The sequence below is a fragment of the Marmota marmota genome, unplaced genomic scaffold (genome assembly GCF_001458135.2).
Source record: "Marmota marmota marmota unplaced genomic scaffold, marMar, whole genome shotgun sequence".
NCBI classification, from domain to species: Eukaryota; Metazoa; Chordata; class Mammalia; order Rodentia; family Sciuridae; genus Marmota; species Marmota marmota.
The window spans coordinates 53,021,490-53,034,297 of NW_025999977.1; the positions used below are offsets into that span (position 1 = coordinate 53,021,490).

Sequence of the window (12,808 nt, forward strand, 5' to 3'; positions counted from 1 at the left end):
TTTTTTTTTTTTTTTTTTTTTTTGAGACAGGATCTTGCTAAGCTACCCAGGACCTTGCTAAATTGCTGAGGCTGACTTTGATTCTCCTGCCTCAGCCTCCCAAGCCGCTGGGATTACAGGTGTGCACCACCACACCCGACTAAACTATGCCATTTATCAGGGGGAAGTCTTAAGTACTCAAAGCAATAGACAGGCATTTATGTGGTAAATGTGTAAAAACTGGAGCAGAAAGAAGACGTGCCACACATGACAGTACCTCTCTGGACAAAGGGACTTCACCTTTATCAGGAACGTTTCTTTCTATTTCTGTGTAAGGCCCTGTGTAACACACTATCTTCTCATTTCATTCCATCCAAGCTGGGGAACTGAAATGAGAAGATAGTGTCCACCAGCCCCACACAACTGGGACACGGGCCTCTCAACCCTCCAGAAATCTTCGTCTAGCAGTCACCTCCACTGGAGCCTCCTTCTTGTCCCTTCTTTCCAGATGAGCAGTGACTCTGGCCCCTCTGGGGGTGGACAGCCCAGAGGCACCAGCAGCCTGAGAGACGTCAGCCCCAATCCCGGTTCCAGCTCTTCCTCCTGCAGGGCTGACCCTCAAAGCTCTCCAAGCTCCCATTTTGCAATAGTGAATCAGAGGTAATGAAACTTACCTGGTCGGCTCTTTACGATAATTAAATTACATACCCATGCAACCTGTGACATCACCACATAAAATGCTACAGCTAAAATTACACATAAATCAGATGCAGACCCAACGTGCCGGGTACATGTCTGGTACCACATTTCTAATAATTACTTTCATCACAGTTATGGTAATTATCTTTATTCAGATAACCTACTATGGGAGCAAATATATAAACTGAGGAAGGCCTCAAGCTGGACTAGTTCTAGAAACTTAAGAAGAAATTCAGATTCTAGTAAGAGTCAGTTCAACACAACATTAATAAAAAGAAAATGCTAAGGGCTTGATTCCTCAAAATAAGCAAAACATAGCGAGACCCTAGCAAGAAACTGGCACTTCCTGTGTGTTTATAGTTGGACACATTTCAAAATCTACAAGGTACAATAACAAAAGAGAACTCAAACGCATCTCGCGTCTCTGCTGGGCTGCTCGGTAACCACCCACTCAGGGTCAGGGAGGCTGTCTGCCTCTTCTTGGTTACTGCGTGCTCCTCTGCACCCCCTACCACCTCTGCTACAATTTACTTAAAGAGCTCATGACATAAATGAATAAATACAAAGTCAATAAGGAACACAGCTAAATCAGACAATGTCCTTTCATAGGAAAAAAATCAAACATGCTCATTGGCCAATTCGAGGAGGCTACCAGACTCACACGGGTCCCCCGAGGTGCCCAGATGATGCAGCCTGATTCCTGCTTTCAAGGCCTGGGCAAGCAGTGGGGTGCGTGTGTGGATTAACACACGAGGCTGATGCAATGTGGCCAGCACTGGACAGTTGTCACTGCCTGATCTAAGACCCCGAGATGGGACCCTGGCCTTCTTCACGTGGAGGTCACGTCACACATAAAAATGAGGAGTGAAGCGGATCCCATGAACTGCCTTAAACTTCCTTTTATCTCACGCTAACTTTGACATCAAACAGCCGTTTGCCAATAATCTCTCCACTTTCTTCTATCCTCTGCTGTCCTCTTACTCTGACTTTCTTCCCTAAAAGGGTTGCGTAGGTACAAGTCTTACCATTTCTTGCTATAAAGATGGAAGACACCCATTACTTACACATTAAAACTGACTAGCGCTGACGCTGCAGGTGTGGCTCAGTGGTAGAGCGCTTGCCTGGCATGTGCCAAGGCCCTGGGTTCCATCCCCAGTACCAAAAATATTTTTTTAAACAACAACTGAATAATCCTCAGTGGTTTAGTTTTTTTCCAATCCCTGTAACCATTTCACCCAATGAAATAACAACCTCACTTAAATCATACTTTGGAACAGTTCCTATAAGCAAAACTGGTAATTTTATCTGTAATATTTTAGTTGCTCCAATAAGAATACTTGCCTAACAGGAAAAGGCAACAATACCATTTCAATTTTTTTAAATGATATCTGCAGATTTCAAAACTTGTGTAATGTGTACAGTGTAAGGACATACATAAGGGTTCCTCGTGAACATACAGGGGAATTGTTTACATAGTAAATATCTTTTCTGTAAACTGTTTATTATATGTGGTCCATTAAATAGATAGGAAGGCCCCTCCCCCCAAAAAATGCACCAACAACCATTAGCTCCAGGTGATGGAGTTTTTTGTTTTTATATTTCCTGTTTTATAAGCTTTCTGTAATTAACACATGTAATTTTTGAAATATGAAGAAAAATGCTTTTTGATCTTTTAATCAGACAAGGCAATCGAATTTTCCTCAGAACAAAACAGAGAGACTGATGCAAATGCCTAATGCAAATATTATTGATCAGCTCCTGCCTGGAACTCACAGCATGGTGTCCGCCAGCTCTCCTGCCCCAGCTCCACAGGGAGACAGGCAGGGCAAAGGACAGGGCCAGAGAGCAGTGTGTGGACGTGTCTTTGATGTCCTCACCCTCATCCTGCACAGCCCACCAGTGGGAACAAAAGCTCATTCTCCCGGTGCTGGTCGCAGTGGCCTCTGGGCTCCCCACCTTCCGAGACTCTTGCTTCCCAGCCTGACCTCTGCACCCGCACACAAAGGCCTCATTCGCTGCCTGGTCAGCAGTGTCAAAAATTCTCTCCAGATTCAGCCAGTGAGAGAAAAAAAGTTTTGTTTTGTTTCATTTCTATCCAAACCAGCTTTGTGTTTCCATGACCCAACTGGAGTGAGAATGGAGTTTTGCAATGAAATGAACAAAAAAGACAATCTTCCCCCCACCGTCAGGAGCAAGAATTTTGCATCTGTAGGGATTGCTCAGGGAATGGGGATAACAGATCAATTTTGCTTAATGTTTTAACTTTTTCTCCTGTAATAAAATGTTTAAAAATATTAACAATAATTTAAAGATACGGAAACCCACAGTTGTAAAGTCTCACTGACGGGTTTTTAAACAGCTGGCTCCTGAAGCCACATTGGGGATGGGGAAGGCCCCAGAGGAGCCAACGGCTAAAATTAGCTAGCAGTTCAGGACAGTCTGTAGCTGACAGAGCCCACAAGGTCAACTTCACCCTGCAGGTCACTGTGCCCAAGGCGGGCACAGGGCACCCAGTGTCATTACCCCTCCTTGGAGGCAGACTGCCAGGTGTGCCAGCAGCAGAACTCCACAGGAACTCTGGCTCCAGTCACAGCCCCAATTTCACCACGTCCTCATTCGAATCCCCACCCAGGCGCCAGCCAGTCCTGGCCCACAGTGTCCCTAAGCTGAGCAGTCCCTCTGGGTCTCTTAAAGCCTGGAATTAGCTATATGAACATCTCAAATTTATCATGCAAACTTTAAAGTACTTGTTGTGCCCACCTTTTGTTTTTGTTTTTGTTTTTGTTTTGGTACCAGGGATTGAACCCAGGGACCTCATCCACTGAGCCATACCCCTGGCCCTTTTTTTTTTTTTTTAAAGATTTTTAGAGATAGGATCTCACTGAATTGCTTAGGGCTTCAGTTGCTGAGGCTGGCTCTGAACTCTCGATCCTCCTGCTTCAGCCTCCCAGGCTGCTGGGATTACCAGGCACCACTGCGGCTGGCATCAATTCTTGAAATCTAAAATTCAACCAGTGCAAATGCAATTCAGGAGGACAGAGAGCCTGTTCAACAACTGTGCTAGAACAACTGGGTATCTATAGGCAAAGGATATGGCAAACCTTGACCTACAACTTGATACCTTACACAAAAATTAACTCATAATGGATCAGAGACTTACACATAAAACAAAATGATGAAATGTTTTTTAAAAATAGCAATATTTTCATTATGTAGGACTAGTCAAAAAATGTTTAAATTTGACATCAAAAACACAATCCAGAAAAAGTTGATAAACTAGACTTCACTAAAATTCAAAAGCTTTGTCCTATAAAAAACCTTGTTAAGAGGATGAAATGCAAATTATAAAATGCAAGAAATGCTTGGAAACCACATATCCAACAGAGAAATAGCAGTTAAACTTTTTTAAACAATCCAACTAGAAAATGGGCAAAAGACATGAAGAGTCATTTTACCAAACAGAATAAAGATATGGCACATAAACCATGAAAAGATGTGCAGCATCATTAATCAAAAGGAAAATACAAGTTAAAACCACAAAAAAGATGTCTGCATTCATGTCAGAGTGACTAAAACAAAAAAAAATAATGGCAATACCAAATGTTGTCAAAGATGCAGAGAAACTGGACCCTCACACACTGCTGAGGGAATGTAGAACAGTACATCACTCTGGAAAACTGTTTCACAGTTTCTTATAAAATTAAACAGGCAGCTGGGTGCAGTGGTGCACACCTGTAATCCCAGAGGTTCAGGAGCTGAGGCAGGAGGATCACAAGTTCAAGGCCAGCCTCAGCAACTTAGTGAGATCTTGCCTCAAAATACAAAGCAAAAAGGGCTGGTGCTATAGCTCAGTGCTAAAGTGCCCCTGGGTTCAATCTCCAGTACAAAATTAAATTAAATTAAACATAAAATCACCAGATATTCTTGACTATTTATCCTAATTTCATAATTTTTAAGAAATTAAAACTTATACTTACACAAAAACCTATACACAGGTGTTCATACAAGCTTTATCATAATAGCCCAAAATTGGGAAAACTCAGATTGTCCTTCAACAGGCCAATGATTAAATAGATGGTGGTACATTCACTCCGTGAACTACTACTCAGCAATGCAAAGGAATGAACTATTGACATTCAAACAACTTTAAAGGATTTCCAGGAAATTGTATTGGAGGTGGGGGGCAATCTCAAAGGGCCACATACTCGTTAGTTTCATTTATACACAGTTTTTAATTTACAAAATTACAGAAATAGAGAACCGATCGATGATGGTGCAGTGGGGGACAAAGATGGGAAAGAGAGGTAACTGTGGCTACAGAAGAGACTGTTGAGATGAAACCATTCTGTATCTTGACTGGATCAAGGTTTGTTACTGTATGATAGTTTTGCAAGAGGTTACCTTTCAGAGAAGCTGAGCAGAGGGTCCACAAGATCTCCGTATTATTTCTTATAACTGCACACAAATCTACAACTGTCTCAAAATTAAAATTTTAATACAAATTAGGAAATAAGTAACATAGGTCAGCATTTAAAAAAAAAAAAATTTCCACTTGCTGGCCGCTTGCCCTAACGCAGCACTACCTGGACAGCAGAGCATCCTCCAGACCTTGCTCACTGACTTCTTCAGAGCGGGGGACAGGGGTGGACAGCTGCTCCTCGCCATTGTCTCCCTGGGAGAGCCTCCCTGGGATCTGGCGAGCTCTCCACAACATTAATGGAGATCAGACAGCGAGCTGCAGGCCAGGTCTGAGCCTCCTTTTCACTCATGCAAATGACCCCAGAGAAGCACAAACCCGGGGCTTCAGATCCTAGCCAGGCATTTGTGTTGCCATCCATGGTGATCAAATCATTGAAAGAAGACCCGGCTGGCGACCCGGGCCCCAACCCAGGAGCCACGGGCAGCTCCCAGAGCTGAGCCCAGCAGCTGACCTAGAGTGAGACCAGGAGGTTGGGAGTTCTGGGCGGAAGAGACAGGTTGGACCGGTGGACTCCTCAGAGAAGTCCCAGCGGCTCCTCCACCGTGTGAGGGGCAGAAGGACGGGGAAGTGTACAGAGGTGAGGAGGGACAGCGTCACAATCGGACACAGAACTGTGAGAGCCACCAGGCCACGTGCCTCTCAGACCCTGGTTTTCATCTCCACGAGCATCACAGGGCTGTGGTGGAAATCACCTGAGCAGTACCCAGAGCCTCACAGCCTCATGATGGTGCTCATAATGCTCTGTCCTCCTGTCCCCACTCGCCCACATTCCTCAGTGCTGAAAATCCTGCTGCGATCCTGTCCTGACCAGCTGCACCCCAGGCTAAGAGCTCAGACTCCAGGCCTGAACATCCTACCACTTCCTGAGTGTGGTCTTGGACAAGCTACTTAACCCTCTGGGCCTGTCTTCCCCTCTGCAAAACGTGGGTGATTAAAACACTGTCCAGTTGCTGTGAGGACCAAGTGAGTTTCATGTGAGGTGCTTGAAACAGTACATGACTCCAACTTTTTTTTTTTTCCTTACTGAGGATTAAACACAGGGGCTTTACCACATAGCTAATTCCCAGTGCTTTTTATTTTTTATTCTGAGAAAGGGTCTCACTAGGTTGTTGAGGGTTTCACTAAGTTGTTGAGGGTTGTACATTTTTAATGTGTGTTTTGGGGAATAGTTTGGTTAGAAAAAAATAAGAATATTTTGGGGGACCATTTTTCAAAAAATCTTTATGGAAAAAAAAAACTTGTGTTGTATGATAAAAGTATTAAGTTAAATCATATGAAGTTGCCAATATGCTACCATTTTGACCTAAAAACATGGCGAGTCCACATGGTTCCATCCTAGCTAGCAAATCTCAAAGCCTGCTTACACACCTGTAAAATATGTGTCCCCAGTCTTTGCATTCTAAGGCTGTGAAATTTGTTAAATAGCAATTTAACAAATGACAGCAGCCAGTTGTGCAAAACCACTGACCAGATTCCCAGCTGGATGCTCAAAGCACTTGCTTCTCAGGAACATCTCCAAGGAAAGAGAAGTGGAGAGAAGCAGACGACTTTACAGACCCAGTTCTTCATGCAGATCAGCGATGTCAGGTCAGGGAGCAGGGAGACAGATCCTCTCCCCCAAGGTCACAGAGTGACCCAGAGCAACCACCATGGCACCCAAGCAGGAGCTGTGGAAGACTGTGAAAGCACTTCAAAGGCCAGGCCTCAAGGACAGTTCATGGGGGACAATGACAATGAAGATAACAATAGCAAGTGTGGAACTCTTTCTCTGCATGAGGCAAGGTCCACACACCTGATGGGTAGCACACTGGACTCTTGAACCACCCATGAGGTACTCGTCACTACTGACCCTGTGGTGTAGACAAAGAAACAGACAAGAGAAAATCAAGGAGCTTCCCGAGGGTCTTCAGGTTCAGATGTGACCCTGGCTCTGCATGACTCCAGGGACCAGCTCTCAGCTACATGCCCATGAGCTTGGCCACTCAGGTCACCTCCCATTTAAAAAGAAGTATGAGAATCATCGCTGAAAGGCAGGAACAGGGCAGGGGTGAAGCTCAGTGGTAGAGAGCTGGCCTGGCATGCAGGAGGCCCTGGGTTCAATACCCAGTGCAGACAGACCGACAGACAAGACCAACTAAGAAAACCAGAAGTCAGCAGCCATCAGGAATGAACTCCATTTCTAGACCAAAGTTCCCCTCACTGACTCATTGCCAGGGCAGCTCCGGAGCCACGCCCACACCAGGGCTTCTCAACTGTCAATATGCACAAACCTCCCAGGTGAGCAGTTGAGAACACAGCTTCCCAGGCCGCACCATCGGAGAGTCTCATTTAGGGAGCCCGAGGATTTCCATTTCTAACCATCTCCCAGGCAGCCCTGCACAGATGGCCCACAGACCACCTTAGAAGATCCACGGTCTTACAACGTCAAACTCCCAGGAGTAGAAATTGTAAGACCAATTGATACTATTAAAATAAAATGTTTATGAAGCTAAATTACAATTTGACAACACATCCAAACTCAACAGCAGGGAGTACACTGAATGGCCCACGTTCAGAAATGCTTGCTTTCTGAAGGGCCTCGCAATGCCTATCCCCCTCTCCAGTCAAAACTTTTACCAATACGCAACGCATACCTGCAGGTCAGTATCTCATCACAGATGCAGCTGAAGTGTCCCACAGGGGCTCGTGGCAAAGGCTTGGTCACCCGCCTGCAGCGCTACTGGGAGGTGGTGGAAAACAGAGAAGGTGCAGCCTCGTGGAAGGAAGCCAGGTCTTTTGGGGGCACATCCCTGAAGGAGATATTGGAACCCAGGACCCTCCCTCCTTCCCTCTCTCTGCTTCCAGCCAGCATGAGCTGAACAGCTTCCTTCACCATACACTCCCACTGCCCTGATGTCCCCTGTCACCACAGCCCCAGTTGAACCAACCAACCATGAACTGAAACCTCTGAAACCATGAGTTCAAATAAACCTTTCCTCCCTGGAGGGTGATTTTTCTGAGGTATTTGCCACAGCAACGGAAAGGTCACCTGTACACCACGCACTGCTCTGGGATGGTGCAGTGATGTGAACATACCAGTTCCTATACCAGGCACACAAAGGTCACCAACAACCCGTGTGTCACCTGCATGTGCTCCGATCTTACCAACTTCAGGAAGAATAGGTGGCAATCTCGCAAACCAGTCCTTTGTGACCTCCAAAACCGAGAGTGCTCACCTCAGGGACTGTCAGAGGCAGTCTTGGAGCATCATAGACAATGTTGTGTCAAAATTCATAAGCTGAAGCCTTAACCCCCAGGGTGACTATATTTGGAGTTAAGTCCCGTAAGGAAAAAATTTAGGCAAAATGGCCCCTGAGCCGTGAACCAGGAGAAAGCTGCCAAGATCCTGCAGTCTTGCTCCCAGGAACTGAAGGGGAGGTCACTGGGATTCCTCCTGTACTGACTGCATATCAAGAACACCTCTCGTGGACAACATACTCAAGACAATTATGAGAAATTATCATTGTCAGTGTCAGATGACTAAGTGGAGGTTTGGGAAGCTGAATTAACTTTCCCTCAGTCAAACAGCTAGAAGAAAAATCCACGTGTAGCTCTGAGCTCACTCTTAACAGCACCACGCCTCTAGGTGGTAGGTAACTTTTTTTCCTTGACAGTTCCAACATTTTCTATGCTGTTCAGCCCTAACAAGCCACTTTGAGTCTGCTCCTCATCTACAGAATGGGAACAAAAATACGGCTTTGCTGGGCTGAAAGGAGAGGGTGGCCCAGCACACTTTCACGTGGTAGATGCTCAGAGGCGCTGGTGGCGCTAAGGATAACTGAGCTGATCTTCAGGTGCAGGGCCTAGAACAGGAGTCAGTTATGAAGCAAGGAATTCCTCTCCCTGCAGGAGCGCCTTTCATTTCTTCTCAGGGTCAACACGTCTAAGTACATTATATTTTTATTTGACAAATATAAAAGCAAATGGTCTCTTGGCCTGAGAGCAAAACCCTTCATTGTTCTCTCTTATGTTTCTACCAGTATTAAGCTTGGCTGTTTTATCCAGAGTTTCATAAGTTCCCTAAGGAACAAAAGCTCATCGTGCATCAAGTATTTGCTGAGCACCTACTAGGGCCTGCATGGTGCTGGGTGCTGGGATATGATGGCAGACAAGCAACCTGATCCTTCATGGTACTTCTTGTGAAATAGGGGAGATACGGCATTAAACCAATAAATGTCATCACAAATGTGGTGTGTCACACAAAGTGCTTCTCCATCTTTTTAATTTGAATGAAAATTGCCTACATATGCCCCAGTTCAGAAAGATTATATTGAATAATCTCTTTCCCAAATCATTATGTGTCAAGAACATGTTAACCGTCAATCAGAACTCATGATTAACAAAAGTCACTGTCAAAGACACTCCTGATAACTAAAGTCCCCTGTCAAAGGGAAGAATTCTAACATCAGATTGACATACAAAACTGGATGGCAGGTAAATATACAATTTTCAGGTTTTGTCTCTGCTTTTATTTTCATAAGAGCTTATACACACCTTGGCTACCTTCACTGACTCATGGTTTTCAAACTTGATCCTCATCAGAGACACCTGGGTGTGTCTACTGACCAGCCCCAAAGTTTCTGAGTAGGGCTGGGCGTGGGCCTGAGAATCTGCATTTTGTGTAAGTTCCCTGGCAAGGCTGCTGCTGCCGGGCCAAAAACTACTATTTGTTTGGTGTTAATGGGATTGAACTCAGAGTCTCACACATGCTAGGTAAGCATCTAACACTGAGCCACATCCCCAGCCCTCAAGTACGACAAGTTGAGAAGCATCATAGTAGACTAAGAGGCAGAGTCTATGCTTCAACAAACTTACAGTTAGAGGGAAGCTCACCAGATGGCATAGGCCAACTTCCCCAAGGGACAGATGACAACCTGAGTCTGTAGTGGAGCAGCAGCTCTTTCAAGGATAAAGTGAAAAAGTCAGGCAGGGTCCTAAGTGCAGGGCATGGGCCTCTGTATGACAAAGTCTCCTGCCAACCCACCTGCTGAGCCCCCAAAGACACTCCCTTCTCACTGGATTCTGAGGTGACAGTGATCACAATCCCCAGAGATATGTCATGATATAATGTCTTGGACTTTCTTCAGAGTAACAGCAGGTGGGTGATGTGGGAAGACAGGAGACGGAGGAAAGAAAATTGACCAAATGTGGTTAATCGTTGAACTGGGTAATGATACTAATCCTTCCACTCCTGAATGTGTTGGAAATTCCCCATAGTGAAAAGTCCCAGAATCGGCTGGACCAAGATTTGAATTGCACACTTCTAGGAGGACTTGGGTTCCCTACACAGGCCCTGAAATAGGCTCCTCTCCCTAACAAAAGCAGACTGTGAACATCTGCAGCATGCTGAGCCCTGGCAAGGCACCAGAAGAATTCAGACAAAATTAGGACACAAATTTATGTCCCCAAGAACCACAATTTGGTGGGGTAAATAAAATACAAATTACTGTGTTCCAAGAATGAATAAGAAATGATTAAAAGCAAGCAGAAGTATACCCACCAAGATCCACAGAGTGAAGAAAGGGGTACCTCACTCTGCTTCATGTCCCCTCCTGCCCCTTCCTACGGGCAGTCAGGTTTTAGAAATGTGCATTCCCATTGGTCTGTGACACTTTATCAAAATGGAAACAACATCAAAAGCACAGATAGGAAAGAAAAGCCCACCAATCTGCCATAGAAATAGTTAAATTATAATTGATCCACACAACAGAATATGAAATCATTGTCTTAAATGACAATAAAGAAGAAATAATATGACCGGCAATATTCATAATGTAATTATTACATGGAAAAAACAGATAGAAAGTGACAAACTATATTTCATACAATATACAACCTTGACCAACTTTAACAAGCATAAAGAATTTTATTTTTATAGCAGGAAAAAAAATATGCCAAAGAGTTCACAGTAATTATATATGGATCTCTGGGGATTTTGAACTCTTCTGTATATTCTGAAATTTTATGTCACAAATATATGTTGCTTCTACCATAGCCTTCTCCTGACATTTTTTCAGTGTAATTATCTTTAAAGTACTGTAATTTAGCTATGTATCTAGAAATTGACCTAAAAGCCAAGAATACCCATTAAGCATTGAATGAGCTGAGAGGATTAACTATCTGGAGTCTTTATGAAGGGATTAGAGGTGCACAGACCTTGGGAATAGTCAGCCCAGGGTTCCAAGAGCTACTCTCTCAGTTATTCCTAATAATCGGCTGCCCACACAAAACCCCGAAAGGTTTCCTTCCCAAGTCTGTAACATCAGGCCAGAAGGGGAAACAAGAGACCATTAAGTAAGCGCCCTATCGGGAAGGACCACACTCCAGCCTTTGCTATAAATGTCCTGATCTCTCTGATTTTGATTACCACGTCTAGGTATGGAGCTCCGGCCATGGGGCGGGGGATTTGTCCTTTCTCTTTACATCACACTCTATCTTCTTCCCATTTGGATTTTCTAATATTTTATTAGCTCTACTTTGATACTGCCTCAAAAGAATCTGGACTGTTTAAATAATTCAAATGTTGACGCCCCAAACTAGACCACAGTGTTCATAAAAAGGGAGTTTTCTAATGTCAAAGAAAATGGCACTTCTAGAACAGCCACATACAATGCCTCAAGTGCTCAGTGAATTGCTCACTAAATGAAAGAAAGAGCTATTGATTTTGTATTAAGCATAGAAGCCTTTAAACAAGCTCTATGAGATTATAAACTCCCGCTTTAAAAAATAGCAAGACAAAAATACCAATATTTTTAAGGTATATCTTCAAATTACCTGTCCAGTAAAAGATTTCAGGTATTGGTGATGAATGTAAAACACTTTAAGCCACGTAAGCAACCTGCAATACAAGCAAGGATTAGCAGGGAGGCAGTTTCAACCCATGCTCACCTTTTGCTCCATAAAGAGTACTTGTCCCAGAATGAAGAACAGAACACCTCATTCGTGCACTGCTATTGGGGACTTACTGAGAATGTCACAGATCACACTGAAAACTTTAAAAGAACCAGACAGATTTCAGCCTGAGAAAAGACTCCGAGAAACATCTCCTCACCTTTGTTTCATGTGGTTGCTTCACATTTTAAATTTAGTTCTGTTTCCTCAAAACAAACTTTTCTGAGGATTCAGAAAAACTGCTTTGGAAACAATGGGTTGGTTATAAACAAAGTCAGCAAAACTGCCCAGAAATTTAAGAAAACAGTTCCGAGTGGGATCTAACCAACCTAAAACTCTTAGCAACTTTTTTTTTTGAGTGCTGCAAACTAGACCCCAGTGAACCCGACGTTTATATAAGACGAAGCTCAGAATCCGCTTGCCTAACACCCCCCAATAAATGAGAAATTAAAGTGCTCTCAGTGAGAATCAGAGTGTTTATTCAAGTTAAATTTACACATTTATTGTTTTAAAGCGATAATAAAAACGCTTTCAAGGCCTGAAGAAACACTGAACTCTATAATAAAGGCTGATTAAAGAAAAGCTTCAGTATATAAAGTAGGTGTTTCCTCTTTTCTCATGGTCCTCATGACTAAGGATCAAAAGAGCGATGACAGCAAAATGGTCTGGCTTCCTTCTGAGTGAATGGCGGGTCTCCTGGCCTCCCCCCACCCCTCCGCC

At 44.0% G+C, this 12,808-nt stretch overlaps 1 protein-coding gene across 1 annotated transcript in view; it reads right to left on the reverse strand.

The window, feature by feature from the left end:
• Positions 1–12,808, reverse strand: part of Greb1 (growth regulating estrogen receptor binding 1) — a 122,350-nt gene that overhangs the window by 108,612 nt on the left and 930 nt on the right. The gene's annotated exons all lie outside the window — the stretch shown is intronic.